At 36.2% G+C, this 16,509-nt stretch overlaps 1 protein-coding gene across 2 annotated transcripts in view; it reads right to left on the bottom strand.

Annotated features, from left to right (window-relative positions):
- The window catches only part of LOC141501502 (endoplasmic reticulum aminopeptidase 1-like), a 49,130-nt gene extending 33,848 nt beyond the window's left edge, over nt 1–15,282 (bottom strand). The window contains exons 1-2 of one of the 2 annotated variants that reach the window (XM_074205501.1): nt 15,179–15,282; nt 2,214–2,290 (exon numbers count right to left, since the gene is read on the bottom strand). The gene's annotated coding sequence lies outside the window, so the exon portion shown is untranslated. The remainder of the gene's footprint in view (nt 1–2,213; nt 2,291–15,178) is intronic. The other variant, XM_074205499.1, reaches the window with a different exon arrangement.
- Between the last annotated feature and the right edge of the window lie 1,227 nt (nt 15,283–16,509).

The following is a 16,509-nucleotide window of genomic DNA, read 5'->3' as shown; positions in this document are numbered from 1 at the left end:
TGAGGAAACTGAATGAGACAGATTAAATGACTTGCCCAGGGTCATGATATTAATGTATTTGAGGTCAAATTTGAACTCAGATCTCCCTGATTCCAGATCCAATATTCTATCCATGTGCCAAAAAATGCTTCACATTATTATTTAAGTAAAGAATAATTTTAACTGTTCATGAGGATTTTTATATAAGCTGTATTTTTACCTAAATATGTTGCCAAAACTATTTTTAGTGAGCTGCTTTTTCTTTGACTAGGGTAAGGAATAGGGAAATCTTTAATGTATAGATTCTCCCTCTGTTCTATAGGTTCAAACAAAGGGGGAGAACGAATGGATCATAATATAAGCCATCACTTCTTTTTAAAGAGCACCAGCAATAGCAGTATAGACCATCTAGTCATTATTATGGAACTGTCAGTACATCCTTGTGAGGCAAACGGGTGTCCTAAAGTCTTGGACTTGAAGTCTCAAAGACCTAGATCTGAACTCCACTGCTGGTATTTACTGACTATGTGATTACAGGTAAATTGTTGCACCTCCCTGAGTCTGTTTCCTCATCTATTAAAAAAAAAAAAAAACAACTAAACAGATACTGGTATAGTCTCTTAGTCTGGGGGGGGGGGGGGGTGGCGGGATTCAAATGAGAATAAACTTTAAACTGTTATTTAAATATTAGTTATAGTTACCAGAAGAGAGTCATTGATAGTAACACTGCATGGCTATGTTCTACTCCTCTACCCCAGAACACATTGCTACACACAATTTTATTTTGTACAGAGGAGGAACAAGATTTGGGGAAGACTGATTGCTAATAAGTTTTAAGGGTGTTTGGGTTTCTTTTGGCTTTGGACAATGGGGTTAAGTGACTTGCCCAAGGTCAAACAGCTAGGTGTCAGAGGCCGGATTTGAATTCAGGTCCTCTTGACTCCAGAGCAGGTGCTCTATCCACTGTGCCACCTATCTGCCACCATCATAGGCACTTAATAAATGTTTATTGAATGACTGATATTGATTGAATGGAAATAGCATACATCTATAAAAGTAGTCATAAAATGTATATCATGTAAATTCAAGGTAATTTCAGAAGGGGTGGTCTTAGCAATGGGGAGATATCAGGAAAGTCCTTCTAGAGAAGATGCCGAGCAAGCTTTGAAGGAAGCTAGAGAGATAACAGGCAAAGATAACAGGAGAAGGGGCTACAAGTATGGGGCTCAGCTCCTACAAAGGGACAGAAAAAAGAGATGAATGTCATCTGAGTATAAGTTAGAAAGGGTTATAAATTATTATAAGGGTTATAATAATTTGTCTAGACTAGGATAAGTGAAGAAAATTATTTATAAGCTTGGAAAAAGTAGGTTAGAGCTTTCATGAAGAACATTAAAGCCCAAACAAAGAAGTTTGTATTTTATCATAGTGGGGAAGAGCCCAAACTTCCCTCTTTAAACTCATTTAATTCATATTTTTTAGTCATCTTGACACTGTTTTTTTACAGATATGGGCATGTTCTTATATTAATTCTGTTGCTTGGCCTTGTGTCCATTATCATTTCTTTTTTAAAGGCAAAGTGGTTGATGAATTCCCATGCCTCCATATAAGGTTATTTTCAAACAAATTCCATTTTCCTTTTCATTATAATTGTTCCAGAGGTGGCATATTATTAGATTTTTGAGTCAGGAAGACCTGAGTTTGATTTCTGCCTCAAATACTCAAATCCAATTCATTTGCTTGTCATGGCATCACCTCCCTGATCTCATAGAAAATGAAGGACAAATATCATCATTATCTTTTTTCTTGGTAAAATGGGGATCACAATAGTCCCAATCTCAGAGGACTTTTTGGTGGGGGGGATCAAATGAGAACCATAAGTAACATGCTTTGCAAACTTTAAGGAGCTATCACTCTTACGTTTTCAAAATTCCATTATTGCACATCCCCCATCCTTCTTGGACTGACTTCTCCTATACAATTTTAGTAGTCCTTGAGTTTAAAATTGCTTTTATCTAAGCCTTTGAAATCTTCTTTCCCAGAGGCTAGGATTTTCTTAAATTTCCTCTCTTTATCACAAACTAGAATAAATGATTACTTAATCTCAGAGTTCCCATCCTTTCTACCCCTCTCCAATCTATTGTCTTCATAGCTACCAAAATAACTTTCCTAATAATTTGATGAACTCAAGCCTAGCTGACACATTGGACTGAAAGAAATGGTGATTGAAGTACCTTGCCCTAGAGGAAAATCTTCAGTGAAATGGCAGAGAACTCTCGTCTTCTTCTTCTTCTTCCTTTTCTGTTGAATACTATTATTAATGATATGAACAAAAGCATAAATGTTGAGAAGTGTACCTGAGATTAACATATCTGTTTTATGAGTTTCCTTACAAGGTAGATGCACTGGAAACAGAATAAATCTATTTGCTGAAAGGAATCAATCAATGAACCAAAGTCTTGCTCCCTCCCAGATGCCTTTGCTGTTGTTTTCTGACCCACACAAACCTTATGGTTAACTGTTCCTGTTAAAACATCCTTCTTCTCTTTCTGTAGAGGCAAAGAACTGGAAATTGAGAGGATGCCCATCAATTGGGGATATGTCTGAACAAATTATGGTGTATGAATGTGATAGAGTACTATTATCCTGTAAGGAATCATGAGCAACCAGCCTGGAAAAGCCTGGAAAAGCCTGGAAAACTTACATGAACTAATTTTGAGTGAAATGAGCAGAATTAGAAGAACAATGTACATAGTAAGAGAAACATTATGAGGTAATGAACTGTGATGAACTCAAGGACAGTTCTAAAAGACTTGTGATGCTATCCATATCCAACATACTATGTTCACTTTTTAAAACTTGCTCCATATTTTTTCTGATTCTTTTTTCACAACATGAGTAATATGAAAATATGTTAAACATGATTGTACATGTACAATCCATATCAAATTACTTGATGTCATGGGGAGGGGGGAGGGAAAGGAGGGTAGAAGAAAAATAAGAAATTCAAAACCTTACAAAACAATGAATGTTGAAAATTATATTTGCATGTAATTGGAAAAAATAAAGTAAAATAATATTTTAAAAAATCTTGGCTACCTATTCCTGAGAACGATTATCCATTCTTTTTCACAGACTCTCTCTGAACCACCCCCCCACTTTGTGATTTTCAAACATAAATATCTTCTGCCCTCTTTTGGGCTGTGGGTTCCCTTGTATCTTATGTGAAAGACCACTAGAGTCTGCTTTTCCTCCTAACAAAACTTGTCTGCTTGCAACCTAGCTTGGACTCCTCTGCATTCTGAGGGGTGAGCTTCACCCAATTGACAAATAAAATATGGATCAAGTTTTCAGATGACAAAAAAGATATAAAAAAGGGAAATCTAAAAAAGATTTTAATCAGATAGAACTGTAGACCATATCTAACAAGATGAAATTTAGGTATAAATGGAAAAGTTTTGAACTTGGGTTCAAAAAAATCATTTCGATAAATAGAGAAGAGAGATTTAGTTATAAAAGCATGTTAAAGAACTAGGAATTTTAGGGTGGCATGGTGACACAGTGGATAGAGCACCGGCTCTGGAGTCAGGAGTACCTAAGTTCAAATCCAGCCTCAAACACTTAATAATTACCTAGTCGAGTGGCCTTGGGCAATCCACTTAACCCCATTGCCTTGCAAAAACCTAAAAAAAAAAAGAACTAGGAATTTTAGAGATTCAGTCTTGGTATTAATCAACAATATTCAGGGCAACCAAAAAATGCTAATGAGATGTTAAACTACATTAACCGAAACAAAAATGTCCAAAATAATTCAATTCAACTAAACTCAATGGATATTTATGAAGTACCTACTGTGCCTAATATACTAAAACTATTCTCTAAGGATACAAAAATAAAATTTTAACAAACCAGAGGGATTATTATTGTCTCCAAGAAAAAATATAAGCTCCTTTGTTTACCTATTGAGGGTCAGCTCCTGGGGATGATTTGCACGTATCTTTGGTGACCTTTTTCATCAGAGATATGAATGTATTCTTGCTCATTAAATGGATTTGTTGGCTCTACAGTGAACCCTGACCTGGGACAATCTGTGGTTCTGGAGGTGATTGTAAAAAGCTTTTCTAACAAAGAAGTATGCAGATTTCTAAGAATAAATATTATAACTTTACCCAGGAAATTGTGAAACTGGGTCTCCTTTAACCAGTCATTTCTGAGATAAGTTTTTGTTATAACAAGTCTGAATTTCCAAAAATAAACCAGTAGATTTGTATCATGATCTTGTATGTATGTCTCTATTCAAACTGACTCTTGTTCAATGTTTGGACGCATACCAGAGCTATCGCAGGCGATATTTACCTTTTTTCCAAGTCTTTCAAAATACAGGCCCAACCTATCTATCTAGCTTTATAATATGTTATTAGCCCTTCCTATACCCTATGGTCCATCTGCTGTTCCTCATGTACAGCGCTCCTACCTCACTTCTACCTCTTGGAATCTATTGATTCCTTCAAAATTCTGCTCAAGTAACATCAATCTTTCCTGATCTCCTTTCCTAATTGTTAGTGACTTCCCCCACCAAAAAAAAAAAAAAAAAAATGCATCTTGTATTTATTTTGCAAATATTTAAAAACTTATTTATGTACAAATCATCTTCTCCAATAGAACTTAAGCTCCTTGAAGATAAGGACTGCTTCATGTCCCAGAGATGATGCAAAGTTTTGGAAGATCAGGTTGTTAACTCATCTGGTAACAGACTATGATGGATCCTCCAGGCTTTGAGAACAGGCACTTATTTCCTTGAGGCTATGTTAAAAATGAGCCAGATTCTCTTTCCTTTTTTTCCTCCCTCTTTCATTCTTCCAACCAACTACAATACTCAAATATTCCCAAAGGGAAATGTGTATCAGAAGCAGTGGTTTGATGGTAAATAATTATAACAACTTAATCTCACCCCCAAAAAAGTATGAAATATTTAGCTTTAACCCACAGTATTATTAATACTTTCTCTTCTACTTTTTAAGTCTAGAAAAGCAACATAAGAATAAATCAAATCTTGCTTGATAGCAATCGCCATTGTTTTAAACTCTCACCCTGAAAATTTAACAATTGCGATACAAAAGACAAATACACCTTTTTTGCCCCATCCATAGCTGCTCTCAAACCAAGCCTTGAGAATTTTTTCTTTTGTTTTTGTTTTTTGAATTGTTTTTTGAATTTTACAATTTTTTCCCCAATTTCGCTCCCCTCCCACCATTCCCCACAGAAGGCAGTCTGATAGCCTTTACATTGATTCCATGCTCTACATTAATCAAAATTGAATGTGTTGAGAGAGAAACCACATCCTTAAGGTAAAGATAAAATATAATAAATAGCAAAATTACATAATAAGATACCCTTTTTTAAAAAATTAAAGGTAATAGTCTTTGGTCTTTGTTTAAACTCCACAATTCTTTCTTTGGATACAGAGGGTATTCTCCATCACAGATACCCTAAAATTGTCCCTGATTGTTGCACTGATGAAATGAACGAGTCCATTAAGGTTGATCATCACCCCCATGTTGCTGTTAGGGTATACAATATTCTGGTTCTGCTCATCTCACTCAGCATAAGTTCATGCAAATCCTTCCAGGTTTCTCTGAATTCCCATCTCTCCTGATTCCTAATAGAACAATAGTTTTCCATGACATACATATACCACAATTTGTTCAGCCATTCCCCAATTGATGGACATTCACTCATTTTCCAATTCTTTGCCACCACAAACAGAGCTGCTATGAATAGAGGCATTCCCAATAAGATCAAAGGTGAAACAAGGATTCCCATTATCACCACTGCTATTTAATATTGTATTAGATTGTGATGTTTTTACCCTTTTGATTGCTGGATGAAAGGGTATGCACATTTTTGTTGCCCTTTGGACATAATTCCAAGTTGTTCTCCATTAAGTTTGGATGAGTTCACAGCTCCACCAACAATATATTGGTGTCCAAGATTTTGCACATCCCATTCAACATTGATCATTGTCCTTTCTGGTCATATTGGCCAGTCTGAGAGGTATGAGGTGGTACCTCAGAGATGCTTTAAATTTGCATTTCTCTAATCAGTAATGATTTAAAGCAATTTTTCATATGGCTATGGATCACTTTGATTTCCTCATCTGTAAACTTCTTCTGCGTATCCTTTGAACATTTGTCAATTGGAGAATGGCTCTTTTTTCCATCAATTTGACTCAGTTCTCTATATATTTTAGAAATGAGTCCTTTCTCAGAAATATTAGTTGTAAAAATTGTTTCCCAATTTACTACATTTCTTTTGATCTTGGTTACAGTCACTTGTGCAAAGGCTTGTTATTTTAATGTAATTAAAATTATCTAGTTTGCTTTTAATGATACTCTCCATTTCTTCCTTGGTCATAAACTGCTGCCCTTTACATAGATGTGACAAGTAAACTATTCTTTGATCTCCCACTTTGTTTATAATATTGTCTTTTATGTATAAATCCTGTACCCATTTTGATCTTATCTTGGTATAAGGTATGAGATGTTGGTCTAATCCAAGTTTCTGCCATACTAACTTCCAATTCTCCCAACAGTTTTTATTGAAGAGAGATTTTTTATCCCAGAAGCTGGACTCCTTGAGTTTATTAAACAGCAGATTACTATAATCAATTCCTGCTATCTCTTTTGCACCTGGTGTATTCCATTGATCCACAAATCTATTTCTTAACCAATACCAGACAGTTTTGATGATTGATGCTTAATAATATAATTTTATAACTGGTAGAACCAAGCCACCTTCTTTTGTACTTTTTTTCATTAAATCCCTGGAAATTCTTGACGTTTTATTTTTCCATATGAATTTAGTTAACATTTTTTTCTAAACCATTAAAATAATTTTTTGGACTTTTTGATTGGAAGGGCACTAAATAAGTAGTTTAATTTAGGTAGAACTGTAATTTTTATTATATTAGCTCAGCCTATCCATGAGCAGTTGATATTTGCCCAGTTTTTAAAATCTGATTTTATTTGTGTGAGAAGTGTTTTGTAATTATTTTCAAAAGGTTTCTGAGTCTTCCCTGGCAGGTAGACTCCAAGTATTTTATATTGTCTGAAGTTACTTTGAATGGGATTTCTCTTTCTAGATCTTGCTGCTGTATCTTGCTAGTAATATATAGAAATGCTGAGGATTTATGAGTTTATTTTATAACCTATGACTTTGCTAAAGTTGCTAATTATTTCTAGTAATTTTATTTGATTTTTAGGATTCTCTAGGTATATACGATTGTCATATGCAAAGAGTGAAAGTTTTGTTTCTTCCTTCCCAATTCTAATTCCTTCAATTGTTTTTTCTTCTCTTATTGCTGAAGCTAACATTTCTAATACAATATTAAATAGCAGTGGTGATAATGGGCATCCTTGTTTCACCCTTGTTCTTACTGGGAATGCCTCTAGCTTATCCCCATTGCATATAATGCTTGTTGGTGGTTTCAGTTAAACACATCATTCTAAGGAACAATACATTTATTCCTATGCTGTCTAATGTTTTTAGTAGGAATGGGTGCTGTATTTTGTCAAAAGCTTTTTCAGTAGCTATTGATATAATGATATGATTTCTGATAGGTTTGTTATTGATATAGTTAATTAAATCAACAGTTTTCCTAATATTGAACCAACCCTGCATTCCTGTAATAAATCCTGCTGGTCATAATGTATGATACTAGTGATAACTTGCTGTAATCACTTTGCTAAGATTTTATTTAAGATTTTTGCATCTGTATTCATTAGGAAGATAAGTCTATAATTTTCTCTCTCTGTTTTGACTCTTCCTAGTTTAGGTATCAGCACCATATTAGTGTCATGGAGTTAGGCAGAGCTCCATCCTCACCTATTTTTCCAAAGAGTTTATATAGAATTGGAACCAATTGATCCTTAAATGTTTGATAAGAATTCACTTGTGAATCCATCTGGCCCTGGAGATTTTTTCTTAGGAAGTTCAATAATGGCTTGTTGAATTTCTTTTTCTGAGAGAGGGCTATTTAAGTATTTAATTTCCCCCTTTGTTTAAACTGGATAACTTATGCTTTTGTAAACATTCATCCATTTCACTTAGATTATCAAATTTATTACCATACTGTTGGGCAAAATAATTCTGCACTGTTACTTTAATTTCCTCTTAATTGGTGGTGAGTTCACCTTCTTCCTTTATGATAGTGGTAATTTGGTTATCTACTTTCTTTTTTTAATCAAATTAACCAGAGGTTTAACAGTTTTATTGATTTTTTTCATAAAACCAACTCTTAGCTTTATTTATTAGTTCAATAGTTTTCTTGGTTTAGATTTTATTAATTTCTCCTTTAATTTTTAGAATTTCTAATTTGGTATTTAATTGGGGAGTTTTAATTTGTTATTTCCCTAATTTTTTTAGTTGCATGTTTAGTTCATTGATTCCCTCTTTCTCCAATTTATTCATTTAAGCATTTAAAGATATATACCCTGACAACTGCCTTGGCTGTATCCCATAAGTTTTGGTATGTTGTCTCATTTTTGTCATTATTCTAGGATGAAATCATTAATTCTTTCTATAATTCGTTGTTTGATCCACTCATTCTTTAAAATGAGGTTATTTAGTTTCCAATTAGTTTTAGGTCTATCTCTCCCTGGCCCATTATTACATGTGATTTTTATTGCATTATGACCTGAGAAGGATATATTCACTATTTCTGCCTTTCTGCAATTGATTATTAGATTTTTATGCCCTAGTATATGGTCAGTTTTTGTGTAAGTGCCATGTACTGCAGAAAAAAAGAAGTATATTCTTCTCTATCCCCATTCAATTTTCTCCAAAGATCTATCATGTCTAGGTTTTGTAGCATTCTATTTACCTCCTTAACTTCCTTCTTGTTTATTTTATGGTTAGATTTATCTAAATCTTAGAGCTTTAGGTTGAGGTCTCCCACCAGTACAGTTTTGCTATGTCTTCCTGTAACTCATTCAACTTCTCCTCTAAGAATCTGGATGCTATACCACTTAGTGCATATATATTTAGTATTGAAATTGCTTTATTGTCTATGGTACCTTTTAGGAGGATATAGTTTCCTTCCTTATCTCTTTTAATGAGATCTATTTTTGCAGCTGCTTTGTCTGAGATAAGGATTGCTACCCCTGCTTTTTTCACTTCAGTTGAAGCAAAATATATTTTGCTCCAACCTTTTACCTTTACTATGTATGTATCTCTCTGCTTCAAATGAGTTTCTTGTAAGCAGCATATTGTAGGATTCAGTCTGCTATTCACTTATGTTTTATGGGAGAGTTCACCCCCATTCACATTCAAAGTTATAATTACTAATGCTTTTTTTGCCCTCCATGCTATCTTCCCTCTGTTTACATTTTTCCCCTTTTTCACTTTATCCATATTCCCCAGTATTTTGTTACTGAATATCACCACCTTCAGTGTGTTTTCCCCCCTCCCCTTTCTTTCCCCTTCCCCTTTGCCTCCTCTTCCATCTGTTAGTTTCTCTTTTCCTCCCCTCCCCCTTTTTCCTTTTAATACTTGAAAGGTAAGATAAATTTCTCAACTCAACTGAGTATGTGTATGTTAACTTTAGGCCTAATCTGATGAGAGTAAGATTCAGGCGTTCACAGTGCCTGGCTTCTCTCTGCCATCTTGGCCCTGAGAAATTTCAGGAAAATCAGTTTAAAAAAATCACTGCCATGAATCTGAGATAAGAATATTCCTATATATAATGAAAGATAGCTGAGAGCTTGGCTTGGAAACTGCCATCCCAACTGAACTCAAGTCCCACTTTTGAAGATTTTCAGCATCTGTCTGTCCCCAGCCCCACAGGCACCTCAAATGGCTATAAAGAATCTTTCAATAAATTTCATTTGGATATGTGAATGGACTCTCTTTCCCCTTTTCCTTTATGAGCTCATATGTCTGTTTAACCACAAAAATCATCCATTTGGAGAGGCATTTGGCTGCCAAATGAGAGAAATTAAATGGATAAAACTTCATTAATTTTCTTTTGCATTCTAAGGAAAAAAAACCCAATGGATTAAAAAGTAGCATTAATTCAGGGACCTTAGCCAAGTTACTTTAGCTTTCAAGATCTTGGTTTCTTCATCTGTTAAAAAAAAAAGGGAGGGGTTGTGTTAGAGGATTTCTAAGAATTCTTTCAGCCAAAAATTCTAAGTTTTTCTCAATTTTTCAAAAATGAAAGGAGAGGTCTCATGAAGTAGTGAATTCCTAGTGCCTGGTAGGATTCAAATGACCAAATAATTACTTATTAGGCCCCTTCCTATTTGAAGATTCATTAATTCTATATGGATTAAATAAATGTTTATTGAATGAATTAGTATGTCTAAAACTATCATTTTCTTCACCATACTGTTTGAATACTCAAATATTAATAACAGTATAACCCCATTATTATTATTTGACATCTAGAATTCAAGTTTTTTTTTCAATCTTCCCCAGAGTAATTAGAGACTTTAACCTTCTTGGCTTGGTTCATTTCTAAGAATGAATATTTTATTTGACATGAAATTATTGTCAGTCTCATACCAATGGCTTATGTTTGTGCTACTAATAATTTTCTCTTCAAGTTCTGTAGACCAGTGAAATATCTCAAAGGACCCTCTCATTCATATATATGGTCTCTACTATTAAAAAAATGCAATTCCATTTAGCCCAAGAGACCAACTTAATTCAAACACATAAGATTTGGATTCTTTTCTCTTTTTTATTTCCTCACATCTATTACTCCTGTCTTTCTCCTTTGCATAGCAAAGAATACATACCATAATCAATTTTATCCTCCATGTACTATTTAGCATTCCTTTTCTATAAATATGGAAATTTTCTTTTAAAGTGAAAGAATTGTAAGTCTACAATATAAAAATGAGAGAATGAAAGTTTGGGGTTTTGTTTTGTTTTGATAACTGACTCTAAGAACACCAGTAAGGTGTTTCAATTGTATTTCTCCAGTTATGAACACTTTAAGTTTAAGAATCTAGTAATTACTCAAAGCATTTCCTGTTCATTTAGTTATTTCAACCATATCTGATTCTTTATGACCCCATCTGGGGTTTTCTTGGCAAAGATATTTGTCATTTTCCCTCTCCAGTCCTGCCCTTTTTTTTGGCAGATGAGGAAATTGAGACAAACAGGGTGAAAATTGCTTGCCCAGAGTGACAAACCTAGCATCTGTAGCTGGATTTAAAATTCCTAATTTTAGATCTAGCACTCTCTCTGAGTGTTAACTTCCCCCTCAAGATGGTTACAAAGTCCATTCTGGAAGCCTTTTAGTTTTGTAGCATCATATTTTTATTTTTTAATTGATTTATTTTTTTATTTAAAACTTAAATACAAAATAAGAAGAGATAAAAATTTCCATGTGCACAGCAGAATGTAAGAGAGTATTCAAAATATAAAGCAATAAATTTACATATCAAGAAAGCCTATATAATAAATACTACGTATTTTGTTCACAATTGGCCATCAACATCATGTTTTTAAAACAAAAAGGTATAGAGGGTCCCTGGTCCAATTTACTTATCTTAAAAATAAGAAGACTGAGGCCAAGAAAAGTTAAGTGTAATAGGTTACCCCGTGGCAGAGACAGGATTTGAACATGTTTTCTAGCTTCTACTCCACTGTTTCATAAGACCATGATGCCTCAGCTCCGGATGATCTCTGTGTTTAGCTTAGAAAGTAGCTACTAGATCCTAATGTGCCTTACTGAATAGTGTTGAGCTTGGGCCACGTCTTCCCCACATCTGCACAACTCCATAGAGGAGACAGTCAGAGGGAGTGAAGAAGAGTCAATTGAGTAGTCCTCTACCTACAAGCATAACCTCAAACTGCATTTAATTTATTGAAGATGTGATCAGTGATACCACAGACCACACCAGTTTTTAAACTGGACATTCCATCTCCCATTGCTAGGCATTCATTCAAGTCATCCTGCACCGGAAAAATCTACTTATTTCCCTGGGCTCTTGTTAATGCTCTTTCAGTATTCACATTACCTATTATTTTAAAAAGTTGGATTCCCTAGTAAAACATAAGCCCTTTCAGAGCACAGGATGCCTGGTCTTTATCTTTGTGGTCCCAGTACACAGCACTTAAAAAAATGTTTTATGAATTTACTTGAATTATGACAGTCAACTTCTATTTGATGATTTTTTTTAAGAGAAAGCTTCTAATGTATTTGGTATTGACATGCTATCATCCTAAAACATCTTTCACAGTCAGCTGTGTCAATGCTAATGCAGCTAGCTATCTGTCTAACAGCTGCTTGCACAAACAGGAAAAATTCTAGATACCTTTGAAGTCTCTATAAGAAGAGAAAGGGAGACTCTTAAAATGGAGTCAAAAGTGTCTTCCTGGCTATACTTGGGCCTCTTAGATAGAGTCCCCTTTTAAGTGAGGGTTTTAAGATAACTTTTTCATCTTGTGTAACTTTTCGGTTGTTTAATCTAAACAGTCTTTCTGAAACTTTTTGGTCTCCAGACTCCTTTACGACTCTTTAAAACTGTTGAGCATTCTCCCTAGAGTTTTTATTAATGAGTTATATCTATCAATATTTACTATATAAAAATTAAAACATTTTAGTATTATGAATATAAATTTGGATTTCATGTTACCTCTACAAAGAACTCAGAGACCACTGGGGATTTCCAGACCACACTGAACACCATGACAATGATAAAAACTTGCAATGAAGCCAACTCTGATTCCAGAGAACTGACATTGGAGCATATTCCCTCTTGACAGAAAGATAATAGATTCAAGTTGCAGAATAAGATATAAATTTTCATATGTGGACAATGTGGGGAATTGTTTTCCTAGACTATATAAATAATAGGAATTTATAATTCATATACAATGCTCTCTGGTTATACTACACACTACATACTTGGCATTTGCTAAATTTTGAAAAGAGAGGGAAAATTATGCAAAAGAAAACAGAAGGAAACACACAGCAAAGCAGGAAATCTTACTATCATAAAATTTAATACCTTTTAAAAACTATAGAACTGAAGTTCATACCTTTTGTATTATAAGCACATGTTCATGTTTGTTTAGATCATTATTAAAAATAAAAAATTTGTAAAGAAATTTTTAAAAACTTTCATTTAGTTATAAAAAAAAAGAAAGACTATTCATAATTTGAGGCCTTTCCTCCACCTACTTGCTTCATAAATGTCTTTTCCTGTCATTATTTACAGGCTTTTATGTTTCCCACTTCCTCAGAAGGAAAGTATCTCAGGGTTATTTGGGGTGGGAGGGGGTTGCTTGGTTTGTTTTGTTCAGAGAGATTGGGGTTTGTTAGAGACACATCAAATCTGCTCCCAATAGGCAATTGTTAATTTTTCAGTGTGAGACTTACACTTTGGAAATCTGCAAATGCTAAAAAATCTGGGCTTGATTTATGATTTTGTGCCTTGCCTATACTTCAGAGTTGAAGATTATGTTAATAATGCAGTTGAAATTTAAAAATATGACCTGAATTTTTTTTCAAAGGGCTAATTGTTAAATATGGACTACCATGCCTAGCCCACTACTCATCTCCAGTTGAATAAACTTTGCTTTAGTTTTAAGCAAATCTAGTTTCTCATTGTAGTTTTCCTCTGAACTGCCAGCAATATATGTTAACTCTTAGGAAATACAAAATGGGAACCACTCACAGGCACAAAAAATAATAATAATAATAATTAAGAAAAAGTTAAGTTCTTTCTATTGTTGCCATGGGACTTAAAATTATACTGAAATAACTGTGTAAAAACAGAGAAGAGAGGACAGCCAGCCTGAGAAACGTGTTGAGACGGGGAGAAATGTTGGAAAGCTAAGACAATCCCTAATTTATTCTTGATAGGAAAATTAATTATATTATAAATAGAATTATAAATTATAAATTAATTATAAAGACTCCTGCCTAATTCCACAGGTAAACTGGAAAAACAATTACAAAGCTCTTAAATCTGGACAAAACCAAAGTAAAATAGTTTGCTGGAGGATTTGTTTAAATAAAACTCACCAGTCTCTAGGGGACACAAGGGGAGGAAAAGAAGATGCCCTCATACTAACAATGAGCTCTCTTAATGTAATTTCACACAAAGGATCAGAAGACTACAATCCCCAGAGTGCCCCGCGGCAGCAGCAAAATATAATAATTAAGAAAAAGTTGAGTTCTTTCTATTTTCGCCATGGGACTTAAAATTATACTGAAATAACTGTAAATCACAGAAAAGAGAGGACAGGACCGCCAGCCTGAGAAACATGTTGAGACTGGGGGACAAATGTTGGAAAGTTAAGACAAGCTCTAATTTATTCTTGGTAAGAAAATTAATTATATTATAAATAGAATTATAAATCATAAATTAATAAAAAATAAATTAATAAGATTAATAATTAATAAATCAATATAAATCAATAAATAAGTTGATATTAATAAATTAATAAAAATAAATTAATAAAGACTCCTGCCTAATTCCACAGGAAAATTGGAAAACAATTACAGAGCTCTCAAATCTGGACGAAACCAAAGTAAAATAGTTTACTGGAGGATTCTGTCAAATAAAATTCGCCCAGTCTCTAGGGGAGGAAAGGGAGATGACCTTCACTGCTCTGAATGTGGGCACAAAGGACGAGAAGACTACAATCCCCAGAGTGCGCCGCGGCGGCAGCAGCAGCCCGGGCTCCGGCCCAAGTCTGCCCAGCAACCCGGCCAAGTCGGGCCAGCTCCCCGGCCAAGTCGGCCCAGCTCCCCGGCCAAGTCGGCCCAGCTCCCCAGGCCTGACATGATGCATCTCAGCAGGACGCGGTCAGTCGGGCTGCGAGTGGCCGCTGAGAGGCCGGCGCTGCTGCTGCTGCGGCGGCTGCGGCTGCGGAGGAGGCGGTGACCACAGGGAGGGCAGCCGGGCTGGCCGGGCCGGGCGGGCTCAGCAGGGTCCCCTCCGGCCGCCGCGCCCCCGGCCCCGCCGCGCACCTGCCCGCCCAGCCGGGCCTCACCTCTGCAGGCCGCCCGGGACCCCCCGGGGCCGCCGCCCGGGCCCAGGCCCTCGCGCTTCCCTCCTTCCCGCCCCGGCGGCAGCAGAGGCCAGAGCCCGACCTGCTTCCTCTAGGGCCTCCCTCTCCCTGCCCGCCCCGTGCCCCCACCCGCCCCTCCACACCACCTGGGGGGGCTGCCTTCTACCTGAGCGTCCGGGGCCCGGGCCCGAGCTCCCACGCGCGCCCTTTGCGGCTTGGACCTCCAAGCGTGGGGACTGAAAGTGAAAGTAGAGGCAGGAGAGGAGGGGAGGCCGGGAAAGGCTGTGGCTGCGCTGCCCTGCCGCTGCCCTGCCTCTGCCCAGCCTCGAGCATCTCCGCTCCGAAACCGGGAAGGGAAGCTGTCCGGAGGGGCAGAAAAGGCAGGCTGGGGACCTGGTCCGGCTCCGGTGCCCTGGCAAAGCGGAGCAGGGATTAGAGGGAGCAGCAATCATCATCAATTAGATACAGATAGAGCTATATAGATAGATATCTACATATATGAGAGAGAGGTGACATACAGCACGTACACTTTCTTACAACAACTGTCCATTGCAGTCTTCATTTATCAAACCATAAGTCCTATTGATCAGAATTTCCTAAATAGGAAGCACCCCCCAGAAATCAAAACAAGGTAGGAAATGCAATCCAGCAGATGTGCGTTAGGTACAATTACATCCTTTGGGTTAAGTCCTGGGAGAGATTCAAATATAAATAAGACTTGAGTCCCTGCCCCAGTCTAATAGAAGGGAGATGATCTCAGAGATAGATTTAATCCAAACAGGAAAATGACAAACAGATGAGGATGGAGTCAGACGAGGAGAAACAGAGGAGGGGGCTCTGGCAAGAGGCCTTGAATAAGGAGTATGTGGTGAACAGGAAGAGGAGCTGGGGTCATTCTAACCTGAAGGTCAGCAAGTTGGAGATAAGAGGAGTAACAGGTAGAGTCTGGCAGGGGCAACCACAAGTAGTTTGGAGTCAGATTTTTGACCCTAGGAAGTTACTTTCATCCTCTGGGTCAGTTTCCTAATATTAAAAAAAAAAGTGGGGAAGTAGACTAAATCTGAGATTCTTCACTCTTTTTGAAAGATCAGAGAGCCCTTTCAAGTTCTGGTGAAACCTGTAGGTCTCTTATCAGAATAATTTTTAAAGGAATAAAATAAAATGCCTAGGATTATAAAGGAAAACAAAAATATAGAAATATATGAAAAAGTTTTTATAAACAAGTTAAACTATTAAAGAGTTTTATTTGAACCATAAAATGAAACTGGATATTAAAAAGCAACTTAGAAGAGACAGTGCTATGGGGAGTATCTCCATTAAGGGTCGAATTAGCTTGAAGACAAAGACTGGTGATAAGAGTCTTACATAGAGAGATCTGCTAAGTAATCATAGTGATCAGCAAAGAAAAAAATGAAGATTGAGAAAGATTCTTTAACTTTGTTCATCAGGATTAGGATTATAGAGTTAGAATTGAAAGTCATTTTAGATATCATCTAA

This window comes from Macrotis lagotis, chromosome X, assembly GCF_037893015.1.
Source record: "Macrotis lagotis isolate mMagLag1 chromosome X, bilby.v1.9.chrom.fasta, whole genome shotgun sequence".
Lineage (NCBI taxonomy): Eukaryota > Metazoa > Chordata > Mammalia > Peramelemorphia > Peramelidae > Macrotis > Macrotis lagotis.
This window is presented reverse-complemented; position numbering and strand designations above follow the sequence as displayed.